This window comes from Heterocephalus glaber, unplaced genomic scaffold (genome assembly GCF_053883595.1).
Source record: "Heterocephalus glaber isolate CG9 unplaced genomic scaffold, H.glaber_assembly_v1.0 deba00000006, whole genome shotgun sequence".
NCBI classification, from domain to species: domain Eukaryota; kingdom Metazoa; phylum Chordata; class Mammalia; order Rodentia; family Bathyergidae; genus Heterocephalus; species Heterocephalus glaber.
In genome coordinates this window covers 799,931-823,169 of record NW_028258136.1, presented here as the reverse complement: position 1 = coordinate 823,169, position 23,239 = coordinate 799,931, and the positions used below count along the sequence as shown (strand labels likewise).

Sequence of the window (23,239 nt, the reverse complement as noted above, 5' to 3'; positions counted from 1 at the left end):
GAGAGCAGGAGGCTGGGGTGGTTTGGATCGGGAGCTGGGAGTGGGAAGAGAATTCCGCCGCAGCTCCAAGCCTTGCCTCCTAATCGAACGGTCACACGCACCTTGAGCCAGGAGTCCTGCTCCGGCCGCCCCAATCTCAGGGCTCCTTCAGGATCATCAGACTACAGAGAGAACTGGAGCAGAAGACCCAGAGGAACCTAGACAACTCGGATTTATGTCATACTTAGCATGACTTTGTTCCTCCATGTTTTATTAAATTAATTTACATTTTTTAGAACACTGAAGGGGGACCAAGAAGTTTAGGACAAACAGCAATGCTGTTTCTATAAAGGCGAATGCTTTTAGAGACTGGATGGATGTAAAATTTGTGTAAATAGGTTCAATCCTGATAGTGACCATTCTTGGGGTGGGGTGCATGACCCCTTCTGACTTTTCTGCGTTCTTCTACCTGAATCTCTTCCAGTCCCCCACTCTCACACACATGTGCGCTTCTCCTAGACTGGAGGTAGCGTTCGGGTGTATGTGGGGAAGGGGATCCCGGGCATTTCCATCCGGGGCGGGGCTCTGGTGAATGGCAGCGGAGCTTTTGCTGTTAGGCTCTGAGGTGAAACAGTCTTTGTGGAGAGACTGTTTCCGACCCGGGAGGAGACGCTGAATAGGTCCAGGTCAGAGGAGAGTGTGCTATGCAGTCATAAATCCCGGTGTAGTCAAAAAGCAGAGCATTTGTGGCCGGGGATGTAGCTCGGTGGTTCTGCCGCCTGTCTCCCAAGCGCAAGGAACTGAGTTCGATCCCTGGTACCACACACACACACACACACACACACACACACACACACACACACGCAAAGCAGAGCATTTGAAACAGAGTTTGGAGCGAGCCCTGGACGCTATTAAGGGGTGAGGGTCCCATCCCAAGATTCCTCCCTCAGTCCACACGCCTCGGGTGGAGCCTCCTGCCTCTTCGCCTCGGCTCTGGACCACACTTGGCAAGGCAGGAAGCACAAGTAGCAGATAGGGCCCACACTGGGTGGCCCCGCGGGAGTCAGCATCTTGGGAGCTGTTCTTTCAGCACCTCATCGGCCAGTGCTGAACTAAGACCCTGGTGCCTCACAGGTTTACATCTGGGCAGGCCTTGAGGCTGAGACAGGCTGGGGGTAGAAGGGAAAGGGGCTAGGGACACACTCTTTCCAATATTAACATATTCATATTAGCATCTTAACAGGTAGAATATTAAGAGGTAGGATTGTACATCTGCCCCTCACTCGACAGCCTTGCTTATGGGCCAGGTGGCATTCAGGTGGGAGAGATGGTAGGGGATATACTGTGTTTTGCCACCAGAAATATGTCCCTTCAGGAATGAGCAACCCAGGAGTGAGCTCCTGTCCTACATTTGCCAATTACAAGACGTCATCCTTCTAGCCCTCCCTGTTGACCTCAGTTTTCTCACCTGTTAAGGAGAAATTGAACCACTTGATCTGCTCTGACACTTCAGATTCATGACTCCGGGATTCTTTACTTAGTCCCCTGCTGAGCATGGTCACGTGGGTTCCATCACATCAGACGCTCAACCAGGACAGAAATCTGGCCTCCTGGCACCAGGCCCTGCTTTGGAGCAGGAAAGGCTGGAAACCCTCCCTCCGTGCAGATCCTGCTCCATCCTAATCCCCTGATTTGCTCCTGGCCCAGCCGGCCTCTCAGCAAACACAGGGCCCGCCAGCGTCTAGGGGCTTGTCACCCTGTTATCGGATTTGTTTCCGGAGATGACGAAGTTAATAGGCCCTTTATGTGGGGATCAGGACATATTTGCTCAGGGTTCCCTGAGCAGAGGCGGCCAGCACAGCCCGTGGGCAAGGCCGCTTTCTAATCCCTGTCATCTGTGTTTGGAGGCTGCACAAATAGTAGAACTACTCTCCTCCCTTTTAGGACTCTCCCGGTGCAATCTCCTGTCCCTCTTCTATTTCTCACCTCTTTTTGATATCTTCCTCTCTTTTTCCTTCTCATTTTTTGCTATTCTTGCTTTCTTGTCTTAGCATCTCTAGAAGATGTGATATGTATTTGTACCAATATCCCATGATGAATGGATGTGTTATGTATTAGAAGCATATAATAATAAAATTTTTCTCTACTGAAGGATATCAGAAAAAAGAATAGAAAATTTATTTTAAACCAACTCAGACCTAAAGTTAAAAGAGGGTTGAGTACTCAAGACAGATGACTCAAAGAATAAGTACCTACCAACCATAGCAGAAGTTCCCCTTTTCTGTCCTCCACTCCCCACTTGCAACTCCCAGTGTCTCTAGATTCCCCAGGTCTGGCAGAGGGTAGAGCCCAGAGCAAGCAGAGAGGGCCCTGTGGAAGCCCCACCTTCTGGCTCTTCTGCAGCCCTTTTCTTCTCTTCCCTCTTTACTCATGGTTTCCAGAGCATCCTGGAAACTGGCCTGGTACCCTTTCAAGTCTGCCTTCCCTGTGTGCTGCTCCTGAAGGCAGTTTTGGAAAGGATTTGCCTTCTACTTGTCCACTTATTACATGTTCTCATTCCCAAATCACTACCTCTTTGGATTTTGCTGCTTGCTTAGAGGAGGGTAGATAACTCTGAATCTCTCTCCATTTTCTAACTGGTGCACTGGAAATGCTTGTGTAGAAGCTAAACACTGGAATCAGAGGGACTTTATCTAGTGTCAGTGCAGCTGATTTATAATCTTCCACCTTAGGCTGAAGAAAGAGTCAGAGTTGAGTTCATGGCCTCTTTCTTCTACCTCTTTTCCAGGGTTTTTACCAATAATATGTACAATCCACATTCTAGAAAGGATAAGAAAAATAAAAGCACTTTTTCAACAGGAGGGGACAGAAAGAAGAGTAGTGGGGGTGGGGAGATTTAGCTCAGTGGTTTCTCCACCTGCCTTGCAAGCACAAGGACCCGGATTCGATCCCTGGTACCACCAAAAAAAAAAAAAAAAAAAAAAAGAGTAACAGGGAAGATGGAAAGTGTTGAATTTACAGAGTTACGGAATTTTTTTTCTGATAAGGTTGTGACATTTGTTGGGAAGAAGTGTGTGTGTGTGTGTGTGTGTGTGTGTGTGTGTTCACAAGTGGAGCCATAGAAAAGCGTATGGGGCCAGGGGTTTATAAGGCAGATGAGGATAAGTATCTTTTTTCCAAGGTGGTATTCTGGGTAGGAAGGTTTCCAGAAAGAATAGAGAATATGAAAGGGAAGTGGTGTTTGGGGAATTACATACCTCTAAAGGAACTCTCCACTCCTCTACACTGAAGGGGGGGGTGGGGAAGACTAGATACCCTGGGCTAACTTCCTTGGCCCTGTGCCAGCACAAGGCCAGAGAATGTGGCTGGGAATTTTCAGTGGCCAAGCTGGGGGCTGTGCGGTCAGACTTCTTGGTGGTCCAAAGTCTGCATGCCAGCTGGTAGTGGAGGAAGCTGCTGGCATGTGATTGCCCAGGAGGGCAGTCTGAGGACAGCCCTTCCCCTCAGTCACACACTGATTACTACCTCTGCCTCCTCCAATTCACACACACACACACAGTGCCTAGTCCATTTGCATCCCCCCCCCCCCCCCTGAGCTTCTACCTTCCCATCACTCTCTCTGCCTGGACCCCTTCCCAGGGCCCAAATACACATTGAGCATATGTGTCTGTGAGGTTTTGTGGGGAGTGGGGAGGGAAGAACCTAATATCCACCCTCCACCTCCTCTAGGCTATGCCTGTGAATGGCCCAGCAGGGCTGCTGGCTTCAGAGTAAGAATGCCAGGGGGCAGTGACCCAGCTAGGAGGGGCCAGAGGGCCAAATGGGAGGGGGATCAGAGGGAAAAGATCAGGTACGCAGCTGGAAGGCACACAGCAGGAGCAGCCCGGCAGGAGCCAGAGTTGTTGGCTCAACCCCTGTAGCTGCAGAGGTAATAAGCCAGGGACCCCTAGGGGAGAGTGCCCCTCTCCCCACAGGGGAGACACGCTGCCACACAGCCCAGCAAGTCTGGAAATCGGGAGGCAACTGGCAGAAATGCCCACATCTCAGTGCAGGTGTGATAAAGGCTAAGGAGAATGGGAACTTTCTTGGTTCCTCACAATAAAGCTAGGCATAGAACGAACACTCCATAAATACTTATTTAGCGAACATATCAGATTAAATAGTCTTCTCACAGCTGCCCCCTCTGGGCCCATTAGTCTTCTCCATCCCTGTCTCTCTCTCTTTCTGTTAGGACTGCTCATAGGGCTGCTATAACAAAGTGCCTCAAACTAGGTGCCTTAAAACCTCAGGAATTTTTCTCCTAGCTCTGGAGCCTAGAAGTCTGAAATCAAGGTGCCTGCTGGGCCTTGCTCTCTATGAAGGCTCTAGGGAGGCTCCTTCCTTGCTTGCTTCTTACAGCTTCTAGAGGTTACTAAAAACACTTGGCATTCCTCAGTTCACCTATGCATTAATCCAATCCTCCTACCCCTGCCCGAAGTACAGATGTAAGAAAGTCTAGGGAGAGTCCAAAGCCTTGGGTCTGTGAGGCAAGTGCTCTACTGCTGAGCTGCACCACCAGCCTCACCCCTCTAATCTGCCTCCCCTTCCACACAGCCCTCTCCACCATGTGTGTCTCTATCATCTCTTCTCATGAGGTCCACCAGTCTTGGGATTGGGATCTACCACCTCAATCCAGTGCAAACCCCATCTTAACTCATTACACCTGCAGAAACCTTATTCCAAACAAGGTCACTATGCTGGGGATTGAACCCAGGGCCCTGTGTATGCTAAGCATACCCTCTACCACTGACACTGCAGCCCCAAGGTCACAGCCTGAAGTTTGGGTGGTCATAAAAGGGGGCAGCAGTCTTCAACTCAGCACACCAGAGTACAACTCAGTACACACTTTTTCTAGCCTTTCTCCCTCTCTTCCCTTTACCATTGTTCCTGATCCTCTATTAGAAGCTCTCTTTCTCTAGTTTTAAAAATATTTTTAAGGGCCGAGGATTTAGCTCAGTGGTTCCACTGCCTGCCCCGCAAGCACAAGGACCCGAGTTTGATCCCCTGTACCAAAAAAAAACCCAAAACAATTATTATAGTTATAACATACACATGCAGAAATACCCAAACAGTGTAAGACAGTATACAATCTGTGCCCTATTGTTTAGTTCTTTTTCGTCCTGCAGATCCACTTGCTTGAGGTAACTACTGATGATTTCTTGTGTATGATTCTAGATTTTTAACAACACCTTTCTGAAAACACAAATGTGATCCTTCTATTTATACTCTTCTATAACCTACCTTTTAGTTACTTTTTAAAAGTTGAAGTCTTTAAATTTTTTTTCTTTTTGCAGTTCAGGGATCAAACCTAGGGCCTTGCACATACTAGGCAAGCATTGCGTCACTTAGCTACATACCCAGGCCTCCTACTGCCTTTAAAATTTTATTAATTGGGCCAGGGATTTAGCTCAGTGGTTTTGCTGCCTGCTGTGCAAGTGCAAGGACCCGAATTCGATCCCCGGTACCAAAAAAAAAAAAATTATTAATAAGGGGCCAGGGATTTAGCTCAGTGGTTTTGGTGCCTGCCTTGAAAGCTCAAGGTCCCAAGTTCAATCCCTGGTACCATAAAAAATAAAATAAAATAAAAGACACTACAGTAAATTTTTTTTAATTCATTAATATTTCTAGGGAATCATTTCATATCTCTATCTTTGTTACTGACTGCTTAATATTCAATTGCATAGATTTATCATACATTTGTAATCAGTTCCATATTTATGGAAATTTTTGTTTCTGTAGTTTTGTTTTATAAACAATTGCTATAAATAAACATCTTACATACACACTTTTGCATATGTGTATATCTCTACAATACTTTGTTTCTTTCTTATTTATTTATTTTGGTACGCGGGGATCGAACTTGGGTCCTTGTGCTTGCTGCAGCGAAACAACTGAGCTAAATCCCTGGCCCTCCTCTTATTTATTTTTTTGAGACAGGGTCTCACTATGTAATTCAGATTGGCCTTGAACTGACTATGTGTCCCAGACTGGCCTCAAAATTGCAGTGATTCTCCTGCTTCAGCCTCCTGACTGCTGGGATTACAGGTGTGTGCCACCATGCCTGTTTACAATATAGTCTTTTGTCTTTGGTTTTGGAGAGTTGTTTTAGTTGTTGTTGTTGCTGTTGTTTTGTTTTGTTTTTTATCCTTCTGCCTCAGGGTCCCAGAGCATTGCTTTGTTTTGCTTTTTGGTTTTTTGAGATAAGGTCTTGGTATGTTGCCCAGGCTGGTCTTGAACTTCTTGGCTCAAGCAATCCTCTCACCTCAACCTTCTAAGTGGCTGAGACTACAGGCCTCCCAGAGGTGCTGGCATCGTAGGTGTGCACCTATGTCTGACTTGAGACACAGTTCTTGATGTGCAGGTTACCAGTAGTGGAAAAGATAGACAAGGAACCAGACCTGAGCACTTTGCAGGCATAATCTCCTGTAATGCTCATAGGAACCCTGCTGCACAGCTACTCTATCAGACGAGAAAACTGCACCTTAGAAGGCATAATAAGTTCCATAAATTATGTAAACTGACCCCAAATTTTATGACAGAAACATGCATTTACAATTTTCATAGATATTGTCAAATTGCCCTTCAAACTGTTGCCACAACTGACAGTTCTGCAGCAGTGTATGAGAGCTATTATTGTTTGTTCACCATGACTATTACAAAAATGTTTTCTATATTACAATTCAACAAATAAAATATGAATTTAATGTTCATAATATTCATGTATTTGGAACTTGAGCATGTTTTTATATGTTTATTGGCTGCCTGCATAATTTTCTATGATTTGCCCTGTTAGGGCATTGGGGAAATTTATTATTTTTATCTCATATGTATGTTACAATTTTCCCCCAGTTTCCCACTAAACTTTTATCTTTGAAATATTTTTGCCAGGTTAAAAAAAGTCAAATGATGGGCCAGGGATTTAGCTTAGTGGTTTCGCCACCTGCTGCGCAAGCGCAAGGACCCCAGTTTGATCCCCAGTACCAAAAAAAAAAAAAAGCCAAATGAGTCAATATTGTGAGACTGAACAACAGTTACTCCATTTTGTACTCCATTTTGTAATAGGGCCCCATCTTGTCTGCTTCTGTTACGGATCACCAGGTAGACATCGAGTTCCAGGACTGTGCTTGTTGTTGTGCCAGGAAGGTCTGTTGTGTGTGCAGTGTTCCGTCATGCTTGCCCAACTCCATATCTGAATATGTTATCTTAAGAACAATCTGTAAAAGTTCCTTCTGCATTTGCTTTTGTATTTCTGCTTGCCAACTTCCCCCTAGCATCTCCTATAAAAGGACCTCAGGCTCTGAGCCTCTCGCCTCTCTAAGCTTGGTGCTTGGAGAGTGCCGTCTGGCCAGACTAATAAAGGTCTGTTTTACAACTTGTCCAGTGTGTTCCCTCCCAGGTGATCTTCACTGTAGTCAGCTCCTTGGAGCGTTTGGTAAGGCCCACGGTCTTACAAATATATTGTTATATCTTTTGGCTTTAGATTGCACTTAGGATGGACTGAGCCCTTGGGTACTCTTAACATTTAGAAGTTAGGGAATTGAGGAAGAATAAAGAAGACTAAGAAGGGGCCAGAGAAACAAGAGGAACCTGAAAATAGAAACTAAGAAAAGAGAAACCAAATGAAAGAGAAGGAAGAGCAATGGAAATGGAGCAGAAAGAATCAGTATTACAGACTGGATGTTTGTGTCCCTCAAATTATATGTTGAAGGACAAAGCTTCAAGGGGATGTGTATTTGAGGCCACTGTACGGTGATCAGGTCATGATGAGGGAGCCCACATGAATGGGACTAGTGCCCTCATCAAATAGGCCCTGGAAGCCGAGCATGGTGGTACATGCCTGCCATCCCATCCCTTGGGGAGGCTGAGCCAGAGTGTTTGAACTCAGCCTGGGCAACTTAGCTGCATAGCAAGACCCTGTCTCAAAATAAAAACAGGCTGGGAATCTAGCTCAGTACAGAAGCCCTGGGTTCAATCCTCAGTACCAATGAATCAATGAATAAAAACACCACATGAGGGCACAGGGAGAAGATATCCTTCTATAAAGCAAGATGCAGACCTCAGACTTTCACCATTGAATCTGCCAGCCTCTTTATTTTGGACTTCCCAGTCTCTAGAGTGCTGAGAAATAAGTCTTTGTTATTTAGGCTACCCAGTCAATGACATTTTTGTGATAACCTGAATGGACTAAGATAAATAGGTTGAAGATTGAGAGTGACACTGAATTTTGGAATGTAGATGTCACTATTGGCTTTGTTGAAAGTAGATTTGGTAGACCAGTGGAGGCAATATCTGCCTAGAGTGGATTCAAGAATAAATAGAACCAACCCATAGAAAATACGAGCATTTGAGTAAGAAAGGAGGTGTAACAAGAATGGAATGTATGTAGCAGCAGCACCTGGAATCAAGAGACCTGTGCATCTGAGGTGCCTTATGCCACTGGCATGACCATCAAGAAAATAGGCCACCGAAGTGTTGATTCTTCAGGAGAGACAATGTATAAAAAGACAATGTCATCAGGTTTGAAAGGTTCCATCCAGTTAGGCATTACTCACACTGTGGGGAGTCTGAGTACCAAAGCAGAGCAGGATGTCCTCATACAAGACTTCTACGTGGTGGAGAGTATCTCTTTCCCAGTGAAGGGAGCAACCTCACACCTGTTCATTACTACAGTGATTTCTGGTTCAAGGCCTATGCATCTGTTGCCTTCTGCTGCTTTCAGGAGCTGTTTGGCATCCAGCCTGATGATTACTTGTACTCTTCTGCAGTAAGCCACTGATTGAACTCTGCAATTCTGGAGCTAGTGGTTCCCTCTTCTATGTGTCCAGTGATGAGTTCATCATTGAGACGGTGCAGCATAAAGAAGAAGAGTTTCTACAGAAGCTGCTTCCTGGTTACTACATGAACCTCAACCAGAACTCTCACACTTTGCTGCCTAAATTCTACGTACTGTATTGTGTGCTGCCAGGGGGAAAGAACATTCGGATTGTGATGACGAACAGTTTCTTACCACAGTCAGTCAGGATGCATATCAAATATGACCTCCAGGGCTCCACCTACGAATGGTATGCTTCTCAGAAAGAGCAAGGGAAGCCTCTGCCAACCTTTAAAGACCTGGACTTCCTACAAGACATGTCTGATGGTCTCTTCTTGGATGCTGACATGTACAACACTCTGTCTAAGACCCTGCAACATGAATGTCTGGTGCTTCAGAGCTTCAAGATAATGGACTCGATGTTGATCCACAACATAGATCATGCACAACGAGAGCTCTTAAACAATGAAACATAGTACACAGTTGACACACGTAAACCAACCTCCCAAAAGGCTCTGTATTCCACAGCCATGGAATGCATCCAGGGCGAGGCTTGATGAGGTGGTACCATGGAAACCGATGATCACATGGGTGCCATCCCTGCCCACAATTGGAAAGGCTCCTGCTTTATATTGGCATCATTGATATTTTGCAGTTTTACAGGTTTGTTAAGAAGTTGGAGCACTCTTGGAAAGCACTGGTACATGATGGGGACACTGTATCATGCACTGTCCAGGCTTCTATGCTGAATGATTCCAGTCCTCCATGTGCAATACAGTGTTCAAGAAGATCCCCCTGAAGCCTCCTCCTTCCAAAAAGTCTGGTTCATCTTTCTCTCAGTGAGCAGGCCCCAGAAGCAACACCTGTATTACTTACCAGCCATCGGTCTCTGGGGAGCACAGAGCACAAGTGACAACAAAGGTGGAAGTGGAGCCAGACATCTACTTTGGTCATCCTGATGTTTTACCTCAGACTCCACCTGTGGAGGAAGTCAGTGAAGACCCACCTGTTCTGGCCCTGGTATTTCACATGTAGTTGGAGAGACTTTGCAAGTACTAAATATGAGTTCAGCCTTGGAAAAGTTTGAAATTACAGAGGAGGAGTTCCCCACTGAGCAACAAACCTCAGAAGACCAGAAACAAGACCCCACTGTCTCTGTGATATCAAGATGTCAGCCTTTGCCCAGGAATGCTCAGTTTCCTTCTTGGTCATCATAAACAAACAAAAAATGAGTTTAATATGGAGCTGGGGGAGCTCTCCATCCCCTTCATGAGGAGGAAGCAGTTCTTCCCCATCCTCTGAGTGGGCATTAGTGCCTTGGACAGTTGAGGACAGCAGCAACCCTTCCGCTCCAGAGTTGGCTGGCAAGGAGTTCTGATGGGCCAGCCTTGGCTTCCACAGTTGAGTTTCTTAGAACTCCCATTGTTTGTGCTGCAAGTGCACTTGCTGGACTTTGTGGTTCTCCTCCCATCATAAACCTTTCACCAGGAGCTGGACTCTCATTTCCTCAGGACAGACAGCTGGTACAGGATCCCCTGCCTTCTTCCCTCTGATCCCTGGAGGAAGACCTCCGGAATTGTAAAGGGTTTGGGAGGAATAAGGGTGTTTAACCATCTCTATCCTTCTTCTTTTTTCTTTAAAAAGTATAAGAACAAAGGGCACACAGCACAATTTCAAGCCAATTTTAGATCAGAACTCCAAAAGTCAGAGATACCTGTCCATAGGGTTCCTGCAGGTGAGCCCCAGTGTTTGAGAAACAGAAATGTGATTGTTCTGCCATAAGCAGCTCCTTTTCAGCTCCTCATAGGATGAAGACATTCTTAAGACTGAAAGGATAAAAAGGATGGGACATGGGGCCATCTTTGGCCCTTTTATTAAAATAATGGGCTGCTGCAGACTAGGAGGTAAGAGCTCTTCCTAGACAGGACTCCACTCACTGCCAGGTCATAATGGTCACTAATACTTTGCAGTTTGCAATGTATTCTAGTCATTTTTCTAAATATGAAGATTTAACAGATGAATTTTAGACCATTCTTCAAAGGAGATTTCTTCTTTGTTCTTCCTGTCTTTTTGAGCAGTGTTCTGCTATTTGTGGAGCTGTGGTAGACAGAGATACCTGTGTCTGTCAGATAGGCAGTCCATGTCAGTGAGGCGAGAGAAGGTTCTCTTCAGCTCATGGGAGCCAGCAGACACTTGCCTCAATGACTTCATGGCTGTGCCTGTTCCCTGTTCCCACTCTTCATGCAGGGGATTTGGAAAAGGGGCCCATAAGCCCTCTCCTCCCCATCTCTGAGTTGTGGTTGTCCATCTGATTGGTCTGCTCTTCTCAGGGGAAGAAGGTAACCTGATGTCTGAGATAGGTTGTCAAAGTCCTATGGTCTCCTCTCCACCCCACCCTACCATGGTAGCAGGTTAGCCTGTACCCCAAGTAACTGTCTATATATTAGACACCCCCAACCAGTTTCTGGCTCCCTGTCTTTGCTACCATGTTCTTTTTTAGAAGAAGAAAACCAACAATTCTTGCTATTTTTTCATAATTTACTATTTATTTAATTTATTTAATCACTATTAATTTAACTTACTATTTATTTAATTACTATCCATGTATTTAAGTATTTTGTTCAGGATATAGTTTTGTAAGGGGTAGGAGGGAATATTTGAGGGAGGGTTTTAGGGAAAGGAATGGGGACTCAACATTTTTATGAAGTGTTGCTATTTGCCTCAACTTTGTTTGTGTGTTTTGTTTTGTTTTGTTGGTACTGAGGATTGAACTCAGGACCTTGTGCTTGCCAGGCAGGCACAGTGCCACTGAGCTACACCTCTGGCCCCTATTTGCCTCTACTTTGTATTGATCAGAAATGGCAAATGCAATTTAAAAGTAGTAAATATCTAGTTTTAATGTATTAAAATTTAAAGAAAAAGAATAAAAAGAAGAAAAGCAATTAAGAGTTTTGGTGAACTGGGAAGGAGAATTATGAAGAGATAATTGAAAAAGAAGTGAAATCAAAGAAAGTTTTAATAAAATGAGAGAAATAACCTCATGTTTATATGGTGACTAAAAACTATGTCATTGAAAGGATAATTTTATGATACAGAGAAGGAAAGGGGGAGTTGCTAGAGCAATGTCCCTAAGTAAGAAAGATAATCAGGTCTAGGCATAAGTAAATGAATTCACTTAGCCAGAACATAGACAGGTCATTCACAGAAATAGGACAAAGGATCGCTTCTCGGTCTTTTGGCTAAGATCGAGTGTAGAAATAGGACAAAGGATAGGGTGTATGGACACAAATACAAGGAGGGGGTGGTAAGATGTGGGGGGAGCCCGTGAGCCAACTATTCTCTGTGAAACAGGAAACAAAGTTGGCAGCTCCGAGTATTGATAAGGAATGAGCTATTGGCAGTTTGAGCAGAGAGAAGAGTATCTGCCATTTTCAGGTAGGAAAACAAGGGAGTTGATAACTATAGAAATGCAGTATAATTTCTAGGTAACATTAGAGCCTTACTTGATGGTCTTATCTTTTCCTCCAGGTACTTTTCAGCTGCTTGAGTGCAGTGCAGAGGAGGCGGATTGCTGAATTCTCCCAAGGCTGTCAGATAGCCGATCAAGCTCACATAGTGGGAGTCAGGTAGGGAAGTTAGAATGTCTGTAAGAAACCCATTCTGGTGATTGAGCGTGCCAATTTAAGCTGAGTAGGGAGGAAAGTGAGGTTGTGAGTCAACAAATTGAAGGAGCAACAGTGCAAAGGATTGGAGGCTACGGAAAATAATTGAGACCATTGGATTATCCTGCTTTGGTCTAAGTTTTGTTGGGACTGGAATACAAGAAGAAGAGAACAGGGGAAATAGGAGATGGTGATTGGAAACGAGAATGCTTGAAATTGGAGATCATGCAGAAGTTCAGTTATTGGTTAGGACAAAAGCTATTAGGGTATGAACATAGGAATTCATGGCCAAGGTAGAGGAGGCAACAAGATTGTGGGAGGACAGGAGGTCAGCAGGGCTTTCAGATGACTATTATCTTAGTGATTATTAAAACCATCAAGAGTTAGACAGAGGAATAATTGATGAGAGTGAAAATGACCTGGAGCTAAAATCTGAAAGAAATGAGGGGTAATGACCCCAGGAGCTGCTACTGGGTGGTACTAAGATGACAGGTAGTAGTCTTCTGACAGTAAACTCAAAGATGGGGAGATTTTTAGGGAGGAGAAAGAGACGATGGTTTACATTTAACTTTGAGAAGCATAAGTATACCTATCCCACCTGTATGCCCAGTGATACAGGATTGTGGAGGATAAAAGAGCTCCCAGGTTTTAATGTCCCTTAATAGTTTTAAAGTTTTCATTATTTATAGCCAGAACACCTTTTGTTATGGTTATTCCTGTATGTCTGTGTGTGTATTATTGGGGATTGAACCCAGGGGCTTTGTACTGAGCTACAACCCCAGTCCTTTTTTATTTTTTAATTTGAGACAGAGTTTTGCTAAGTCACTAAGTTGCCAAGGCTGGGCTGGTTTACAGGTGTATATCACAACACCCAGCTTATTCCAATGTTTATTATTGGTTTCACACAATTGTAAATAGGATTTCCTCATACTGGGCTTTTTCTAACTTCTTGACATCCCTCTTAAACTCTAGTGCGTTTCTGAAAGGCATTTTGTCACCTTTGTGACTGTTCCATACATCATCATTATCACCACCTCAGTTTAGCTTCTGTCATTTACCCTGACTATTGCAAAGCCCCCTAATTCCCTGCTTTCAGGCTCCCACTGAGGATCCTTCCTACACACTCATACTACACAGAGTTGACATGCATTTGTCTAACCCTCACTTAGTAACCTCCTACTAAGTGCCAGACACTGAGCTGCATGCATGTCTCAACTTTTCAGACCTGATCGTGTCTCTCACCTACTTGAAAATCATAATGGAAGGCCAGGCGTTTAGCTCAGTGGTTTCATCACCTGCTGCGCAAGCACTAGGACCCGAGTTCGATCCCTGGTGCCCAAAAAAAACCAAACAGAAAATCATAATGGCCCCCACTTCCTGTAGGATAGGTGTCATACAGTATCATCATGGTCTGCATGCTGTTTGCCTTCTCAAAATCTTTTCCACTACTCCTTACCCTCATTTCATCCCCTCTGGCCATCTATATCCCAACACTAAAGTACACTGCAGCAGGAAACTGCATGAGATTCCCAGACAGACCACTCTGATTCACGAAAAAGGAGCAAATCAGCTTTTAATAATGCCAGTGGCTCAGCAAGTGACTCTTGTCAGTCTTGAGAGCCCAGAAAAGAGGTTTGCACTTCCTTATATACCTCTTTTTACATTTATGAAGCTTAATTCCCTTGGTGTTTCCCTGGGAATATAGCAAGCAGGATTTACACAAAGCAGAGCAGTGGAGGAGTCCCTTACGCTTCTTTGGTGACAGATTACAGAAGTTGTCATGGTTACTAAGGTGCCTTTCACAAAGAGCATGGTTCCTAGTTAACCATAGTTGTCCAATAATACAGTTAACCCATAGTTGCCCAATTCCATACAGAGAGGTGGTCTCCGCACTCACAGTACCTTTTTTCCTTGACTATGTGATACTTCCTGTGCCTCTATGACTTGATTTGTGCCATTTCCTCTTCCTGAGTGCCCTCTTCCTGCCATTCTCCACCTGAATCCCTTTCATCCTGGCAATCCAGCTTCATTTGCCTGATTAATGAAGTCTTCTTGAATCTCCCAGAATAGGGTCTTCCCAGATAATTTGGTTTATTTCCCTTCTGTATAATTTAATAGATGCTGTTTTGATTTATTTGCTTACCTGTATATCCCTACCATAAACTTTAGGTTCCCCTAAAGATCAACGGAACTTATTCATCTTTGTATCATTGGTGGCCACCATAATATGTAGCACATTGTAATTGCTCATCTAATATTAATGAATATATGATTTAAAATATATACAATTCATTGTGAACTTACTGTTGTTATGGCTGTTCTAAGGGCTTTACCTGTATTAACTGATTTAATTCTCCTAATAACTTCAAAGTTAGATACAATTATTATCCACATTTTATAGATAGGGAGACATGGACACAGAGTGGTTAAGTAACTTGCCCTAAGTGACTTGGCTAGCAAATGGAGAATCCAGGATTTAAACCCAGGCTGATCAATACCTGTATGCTTAACTTATAAGGTGTACTGCATCTCTGTGAAAGACCTGCCCCTGAGAATAGCAGAATGAAGTCTCCTTGCCCTTCCTCCACCTCTGACATATATACATTCTACTAACAGAATGACATCTACAATCACTTTGCTGGGTGTAATGCACTAAGACCTCTGGATCTTTTTCTGCGATTCTAATTTTAGTTCTGAAATCCCCTAACTCCTTGGACCTATCTGTATTAAATCTGCTGTTCTTTGTATTTGCTTATATCTTTAATTCCTAGCACTTTTCCAGTCTCAGGAAAGTCCAGAATGGACTTTTCTTTCTGTCTATCTCAATTTATCTCCTCTCTCCCTCCCCCTTCTCTTTCCCTCTCCTTATCCCCTCTCTGTAGGTGGGGATGAGATTCACAAAGGAAAAGACCAATTAATATCTCTAAATCCCCTTCATCCTGCAGAGGTTGTTCCACTTTTCAATTAAACAGGAATATTCCCTTGCCTGTAATGATTTTCACTCAGAGAGAAATGTATGTTAAATAAATATGTGAAAGGGTTTTCCACCTCCCATCACTGAGTTTCTTTGGGGTGTGTGTGTGTGCACACATGTGTGTTCACAGATTTGTGCACATGCATGTGTGTTTGTAGCTTATTCTCCCTGAATACTGGATCTATCTCCAATATCTACAGGGATCCCTCCGCCCTGGCATCCCTCCTCCACTGCCCCATGTTGACCTTTGGTTTCTACACCAAGCTTAATTCCTTGGGGTAAAGACAACTCCAAGATCTCTTCAGGCTTTCACAGAGAAGCAGTGTGGCCTGGGGAAGCCCAGCCTCATTTTGACCTCATTCCTTATCTACACAAGTATAGATGCAACTAAGTCTTAGGGAGACCCAGAAAAGTCACTATTCTCACAAGTCCCAGGAACTTATTTCTTTCCTTTTGTGCCTCCCTTGCCTCTTCCCATGGCTTCTTTTTCAAGTCTCTTTCCTTCCATTTTTCCAAGCCCACCCTGCTGCCTGTTTATTCTTTAGGCTTTACCTCCTAGGTTCTGATTGCATAGCTCATAAATATTCAGCATCTCCTAGGAGCAACCTCTGAATGATATTTTACCGCCAGTGTTGTTCATCCTCTAATAAGAAATGGGGTTAGACCTTTCTCAGTCACTTGCCTCTCTCCTCTGCCCTGTACTTAATCCCTTGGGGGGTTCCTTTCCTCTCTGTGGTCTTAATCATAAAGCGTTTGAACTGACAGATTCCAACTTTGATAGTCTCCAAGGTCCATGTCTCTATTCTATGATGAGAAGGTTTACAGATTTTAGGCCAATAACCTTATCATTAGAAGTGGAAAGTGAATCTTGAAAAGGCTCTGGAGTTGTGATCCAGATAGAAAAATTATAAGCACTGTGCCTCGCACACAGAAAACACTGAGTAAACGTTTCGGTTATGTTGAATGATTTTCTACAGCACATCAAAAGAAAATATAAGCAACTGTTGAAATTGATGAGGAGGAATATGTACAATTTTCCATCTTTCTCCCTCCCATTTTTGAATATTGTCCTATATCAATAATTGTAAAATAAGAAATTATCATTTATAAAGCCTTAAGTATAGGAAGGAGGGCAGGCAGATTTTTGGTTTGGGGTTCTCTTTAGGACACATAGCTTCTGCCTCAGTAGACACCAGATGGCAACCAGAATCTTCTTTCTTCCACAGGTTTGGCATGAGGGTCAGCCAGGCTACACTACTCTGAATTAGGGGGGAGGGAATAGAGAAATGAGAATAGAATGTAAATGCAGGGAATCCAGAGAATTGTAGGTCTTTTTGCAAACATCTTCCCCAAAATGCTCTTCTATGACATTTTAAACAAATGTCATCCAGGTCTGGCTTGAACCCTTCCAGAGACAATGAACTCTAACCTGGTGGGATCACCGAGAGCCAGGTAAGGTGGCTCCAACAAAGAACAGCTTTTGTTTCTGGATACCACTTTATCTACTGGATTTTATTCTGCCCCTAAGTAAAGAATTGGTTCAGAAATGAGTAGAAAGAGAGGTATGGTCATGAGACAGAGATGGATCTCCAAGAATTAAGGCAAAGAAAATCTCAGGGAAAGATTCAAATAGCAGCTGAGGCACTGGAAACTGAGGACCATGCTCACCTTCTCACCTGCCTGGAACTATTAGTGCCCAAGGTACACAAGGGGACTTTGATGGGCAGATCCTGAGCTGGGGATGTGTAGCAAAGACTTGGGCCTATGTCCAAGGGAGCAGCTTCATAGCCCCCTTTAAATCCTATTTCGGCACTGCTCATGCTAGACATGGGAGTGGGGAATATTCCATGGGGTTCTTTTAAAAAGGCCAGGGATGCTGTCAGTAGAAGCTATAAAAGTGTCTGAATGTGCGCGTGTGTGGAGACAGGGCCCATGTGTTTCGGGCTCTATTAACTAACTCCCTCCCATCCATCACAGCCTCCCTCCGGGGCCTCCACAGCCCTGGCAGCTGGGTCACCCCGGGGAGGCTGGGCTGGGGATCCCTAAAGGGAGCCAGGCTTCAGGCAGAGGAGCAGAGACACATGTGTGCCTGGCTGGGTTGGGGCCGGCGCCTCATTGAGAAGGGGACTCTCCAAGCTGGGCTTCATTAGGGCAGTGGCACTAATAGGGAGGGGTGCAGAGGCTGGGCTGACAGCCAATTACTTGCTCTTCTGCATTATGGATTAACCCATCTGGGCCTGGGAGATTGGCTCTGAAAGGGGCACAAAAGGGGGGGCGTGACCACAATCACACACTGAATTATCCTGTCTGAGCGCCATTGTCCACCAACAAACAGGACCTAGGGATGGGTGACCCCCCTGGGTTCTCTCCGCCCCCCAGAGCTTGCCCCATAGGAACAGTGAGAGGTAAACTGCTGCCTGGTTAAAGGGCAGGGTCTGGGACAAGGTGAACGAGGATGCCATTCCAGAGAGGCGGAATTTAGGAGAGAGAATCTCAGAGCCGAGGCAAAGTTCTCCTAAAACACTTTTCACTTCAGCCCTTGAGTGGAGCAGCAGAGTATGCCTTAAGAAGCTCACCTTTCTGAAATACTGGGCAGAATCAAACAGTAGAGGGGCTTGGTCTAGGGGGACAAATAGGAAGAACCAGAGTCAGGTGTCTCACATCTTATGTGTCACCCCCTCTGAGGCTAATTGATTCCAGGCATGAATAAGGGGTTCTCATATGGGGTCTTGAAGGACCCCTGCCCTGCTCTGGCATCTCTGGTGCTCTTCTGGAGGAAGGGCTTGAACCCCTCCCCCACACCTCCTGCAAAAGGAGTAAGTCCACCATGCAGGGTGAGGGAAGGAAGAATGGAAAGGGGGCAGGCAGGCGAGCTCTCTCCTCTGGCTAATCCCCTCATTACCATCTCATAATCAGAATCACGCTTTCAATGTAAATGGGAATGTTAAATATTGGTTTCTCTAGACATGAGCTCCTTTGGAGAAAATTATTGATGCTCCCCTTTTTGCCAGGGCTGCTGGTCCCTAGGATGGGGAAGGGGCAGTGCAGAGCACTGGTGAGGGCTGGGGGCTTCACAGTCCAGCTGGGGAGGAGGGAGGTGGTGTTGGACAAGAGTGGACAGACTAATTTGTGTTCAGTTGGCCTGGGAAGCCTCAATTTCCCTGAATCAGCAGAAGAAATTCATCCAGAAGAAATTGAATCATTTCAAACCCATCAACCCTTTGTTGGAGCTGATTGGCTTCTGGTCTCAAATCATTCTTGACTGGAGATCAATACAGAGCTATAGACCCCAGATTAGAGGGGAAGGAAGGTGTGTTTGCTGGGGAGCCGAGTCTCCTCACTTTGTTCACCCTTTCTGGAAACCTTTGGTGTGCAGCCAGGGAGTGACCTAGACTCTGCTTTCAACCATTTCTAGACAGAAAGCACAACATACAGTGACAGCATCTTTTCATAACTGGGACTTCATGTTTGTCCCTTCACAGCAGCCTGGAGACACTAGGACAGCTGCTACATTCTCCACAGGCAGACAAGCCTCCAGTCATCAAGCCCAAGTTCACACAGCTGGCCAATGTGATTCACACTGGAGTATGGGTCTTCTGAATCCACACTTGCCAGGCTCACTGCTTTAAAACCAAGTCTACCACTGCTCTGCCAGTTGTGGGCAGGCAGGGACAATTTGGTGTGTCTGTGGTCTGACCATAAGGTGTGTGCATTGAGGGGTGGTGGTGGAGGTCAGGCAGAGGTCATTCTCTGCTTCACCCCTCCGTTTAGGATCCAAGGACACAGACTGTTGGGGAGGCTCTTACTCTGTTGTCTTTCTCTGATCTGGGGCTCCACCCTCCCTGCCCGTCTGCTCTAGGTTCAAAGGTAAAGTGAACAGTACCAGTAATTGTATCTTCATATCTGCTTGGTATTTTACAATTGACAAAGTCCTGTTCAGGCGCTGTGTGATTCAAACTCACAATCACCTTGAGAACTAGCACCACAGCTTAGTGCCAAGGGCATAGGGTTAGGAGTCAGCAGCCCATGGGCATTAATTTCCCAACTCCCCTGCTATGAGCTGGGTCACCCATGGCAAATACCTGGATGACGACAGGCAAGGTATGTCGTGACTCTCTGCCTGAATGTCTATGAAATCAAGATGTTAATAATAGAGCCTACTTCCTAGAGTTACTGAAAAGAATAAATGAGATTATACTTGCCAGGTGCCTAACGTCTGACACATACTAAGTTCTCAGTAAATGTGAGCCATATTTTAGGTAAAATAAGGAATGCAGCATTTTACAGATACAGAAACAGGCTCAAGAGACTAAGTAACTGGTCCATCCGTCATTTGGTTGCCAATGGCAGAGCTGGCTCTTAACTTGGTCTGGAATGAAACCCCAGGTGGTCTGGGACCCATGCCCACAGGTCCCTAAGGAGAAGGGGGGGGAAAATCGACCACGTTCCCTGGAGTCCTTTGTTGTGTTTTAGGTGGAAGGGGCTGGTTCTTTTTCTTGTTAGCAGGGTTAGACATAAGCAGAGGAAGAACCTTCTCCTGCTGGCCTGAAGCAGCCAGTGGAGCCAGAGGCAGGCACCATGTGGCTTTCGATAAACCTCTGGTCAAAAGAGGGCGGGAGATGCCTTCGGAGGGCCCTCTCCAGGGCCTGGGAGAGGGCTTCCGCTGCCAAGCTCCCTCGGTTCAACTTTCTCCTCATTAACTCCCCGGCCTCATTAATCACACCCGCTGAAATGCGCCCCAGGGAACACTGCCCGCCCCATAGGCGGTTTGGCGCTTTAATTATCCTCCCAGCGGGAGGAGGCGGGGTTGGCTGTGTGTGCTGTGGTTTGTGGTGGGTGGGTGTGGGCGCGAGCTTGCGTACCCACGCACACGCGTCCTGGGACAGCAGGCCCAAATTGGGCCCGGGACCTGACCTAGTGAGAGCGTGGCTCCAGGATGCCCGAGCAGCCCTGGCTTCTTCTGGGCTTCTACCCAGTGAGACTACACCAAAATTGCTTGTATTGTCGTCTCACTGCAAGGAAAGGGGATCCTCTTCTCCACAAATATCTACCAACTTTCATCTCTTTGGTCTAATTTCATTTACTCACCAAATTCTTACTGACTTGCCTGTGTGCTCCTAGGACCAAGCATAGGTGTTGGAGGTACATAGCCCTTGCCAGGCCTCTGGATGTTCCCACAGAGGCCAGGAGGGGGACAAGAGAAAACAACCAAACTTAAATATCAAAACAAGACAAAAGGCCCACCCGTCTCAAGGTGCTATTCTTAGTCAAAGCACAGTATGCTGTACAAATGCAGAATAGGAAATCACATGAAGCCAAGTTGTGCCAAAAGTCTTTCCAGAGCTCAAAGCTTGAAGTGGGATTTCAGAAGTGGGAGTGAGCTGGTGAAGGAATGGGTGTTTAAAAAAGCAAAAAGCAAATACAAAGCACAAAATATAGATGGAACTCTGTGTACAGAGCCCTGCAGGGAACCGACTGTGGCTGGAGAAAAGGATCATGACAGGAGGACAGCATAAGACAGAAGGTAGCTAACCTATAGGCAATGAGGAGTTACCAGTGGATTTTAAAGCCAGAGAATGACATGATTCGACTTCTGCTTTGGAAAACCTCTTTCCAAGGGACGATGGTGAATTGGAGGACGGACCCAAATGCAGGTAGAAAGGCCTATTGGTAGGCTCAGTGACTAAGTGGGTGTGGGAGCAAAGGAGAGAGAGGAGTTTGGAATTTCCCCAATTTTCCTCTGCAAATCTTGTTTTGGGAATCAAGTGAAAGGTTATCTTGAGGTGTTCCCAAGTCTCTGCCTCAACTCAAATTGAAAGTGAGGCTCCTCATTGTGGAGTTCATCCTCATGTTCTACCAGGACAAGCCCAATGAATGGCTCCTGGATCACATTCTGTGGGTGAAGGTCTGCAACCCTGAGAAGGATGCTAAGCATTGTGACCGGCAGAAGGCCAACCTTCAGGTCCGCTTCAAGCCATCCCTCTTCCAGCACGTGGGCACCCACTCCTCCCTGGCCAGAAAGATCCAGAAACTGAAGGACAAGGATTTTGGGAAGCAAGCCTTGCGGAAGGAGCATGTGAACCCACCTGCCAAGGTGAGCACAAGCCTCAAGACTTACCAGCACTTCACCCTGGAGAAGGCCTACCTGTGTGAGGACTTTTTCTGGGGATTCACACCTGCCGCAGGGGACTTTATCCACTTCTGTTTCTTCCAGCCACTGCACCTTGAACGGTTCTTCCGAAGCAGGAACATCGAGCATCCAGAGGACAAGCTCTTCAACACACTGGTGGAGGTGCTGCCCTTCGATAACCCCCAGTCAGACAAGGAGGGCCTGCAGAAGGGCCGCTCAGCTGCCCTGCAGTACCCACGGAGTCCTGATGGCTACCTGCAGATAGGTTCCTTCTATAAGGGTGTGGCAGAAGGTGAGGTGGACCTGACCTTTGGCCCCCTGGAGGCCCTGCACCTCTCCATCCAGACCGACTCCCCAGTGTGGGTCATTCTGAGTGAGATCTTCCTGAAAAAAACCGACTAGAGGAGGCTTCCGAGGCGCTCCATGACTGCCTGACATGTCCTCACCGCTGCCCCAGGAGGGCCTGGTGGGTCCCTACAGTGGTTCTTGTCCGGCCAGCCTGGGGTCCACCACTGGCCCGGAGGCCCTAGGAGCTGGTGCTGCCCCATCCCGCTGGGCCACGAGGAGGCTGACGGCCCCACATTGTGCCTGAGGGCTGGCCTGCCACCCGAACCAAACCCACCCGGATGTCGACCTGGCCTGCCTAGCCAGGCAGTTTCAGAGGAGCTCTTTTGTGGGTACTGCTGTTTCTGGCGCAAACACTGGAATGCATATACTACTTTATGTGCTTTGTTTTTTATTCTTGGATACATTTAATTTTTCACGTAAGTCCTCATATATTTCTATAAGAGCGTGACTTCTAATAAAGGGTTAATGAAGAAAAAAAAAAGTGAGGCTCCTGTTGCTTCCTGACTGGTTCCCTCTTTTTTGCTTTCTACTCCTCTTGGTGGGCAGCCAGGAGTCTTGTTTTCCAGTCCAAGGTAGTAGGTAAGTTACTTCATCAGCTCCCTTATTTATAACATGAGACATTTGGACTGGACCTGGTTTTACAGACACACACCTGTAAGGTCCAGGGAAGCGAGAGAAAAGATCTGAGCAGACAAAGGGAAGAATAAATATCCATAGACAATGCTCCCCAGCTGAAGCCTGCTCCACTCTCACTGGAAAAGAGCCCAGACCTACAACAGAAGCCAGGACTTAGTATTTTTGCTATGAAATCTCCTAACAAAACATCTCTGCAGCCAAAACATACTTGGTTGGAAACACATTAAATATATTTAAATCTGTGAGGTCATAATAATGTTTTTACTATTTTATTTTTTGTGGCACCAGGGTTCAAACCCCAAGGCCTCACATATGCTAGGCAAGTGCTCTACCAATGAACTATCCCCCCAGCCCTCCATAATGGTGTTTTTGAAGAAAATCATGGGTCACCTTTAGAAGATACTAAAGAATCCACTCATTTTTTTTTAAAAAAGAGAAATAATCAAACATTTATCTTGACCTTCCTATTAGAAATGTACCTTGAGATAATGGTTTATGATAGACTCCCTTTTGAGATGTACTGCATTCCAACTCTAAAATGAAGAAGAAATCACAGCATGTCACAATTTAGCAGTCCCTGGTGAAATGAGTGATCTAGACAAAGATCATTACTAGATGCTAATATAACAACCACAAAACAGACAAGCAGACATTACTCC

The 23,239-nt window shown here is 45.6% G+C and overlaps 2 pseudogenes; both read left to right on the top strand.

Moving 5' to 3' along the window:
- Positions 1-8,182: 8,182 nt before the first annotated feature.
- Positions 8,183-10,149, top strand: LOC101707250 (phosphatidylinositol 4-phosphate 5-kinase type-1 alpha pseudogene; annotated as a pseudogene).
- Positions 10,150-20,373: 10,224 nt separating this feature from the next.
- Positions 20,374-22,409, top strand: LOC147830707 (alpha-1,3-mannosyl-glycoprotein 4-beta-N-acetylglucosaminyltransferase B pseudogene; annotated as a pseudogene).
- Positions 22,410-23,239: the final 830 nt, after the last annotated feature.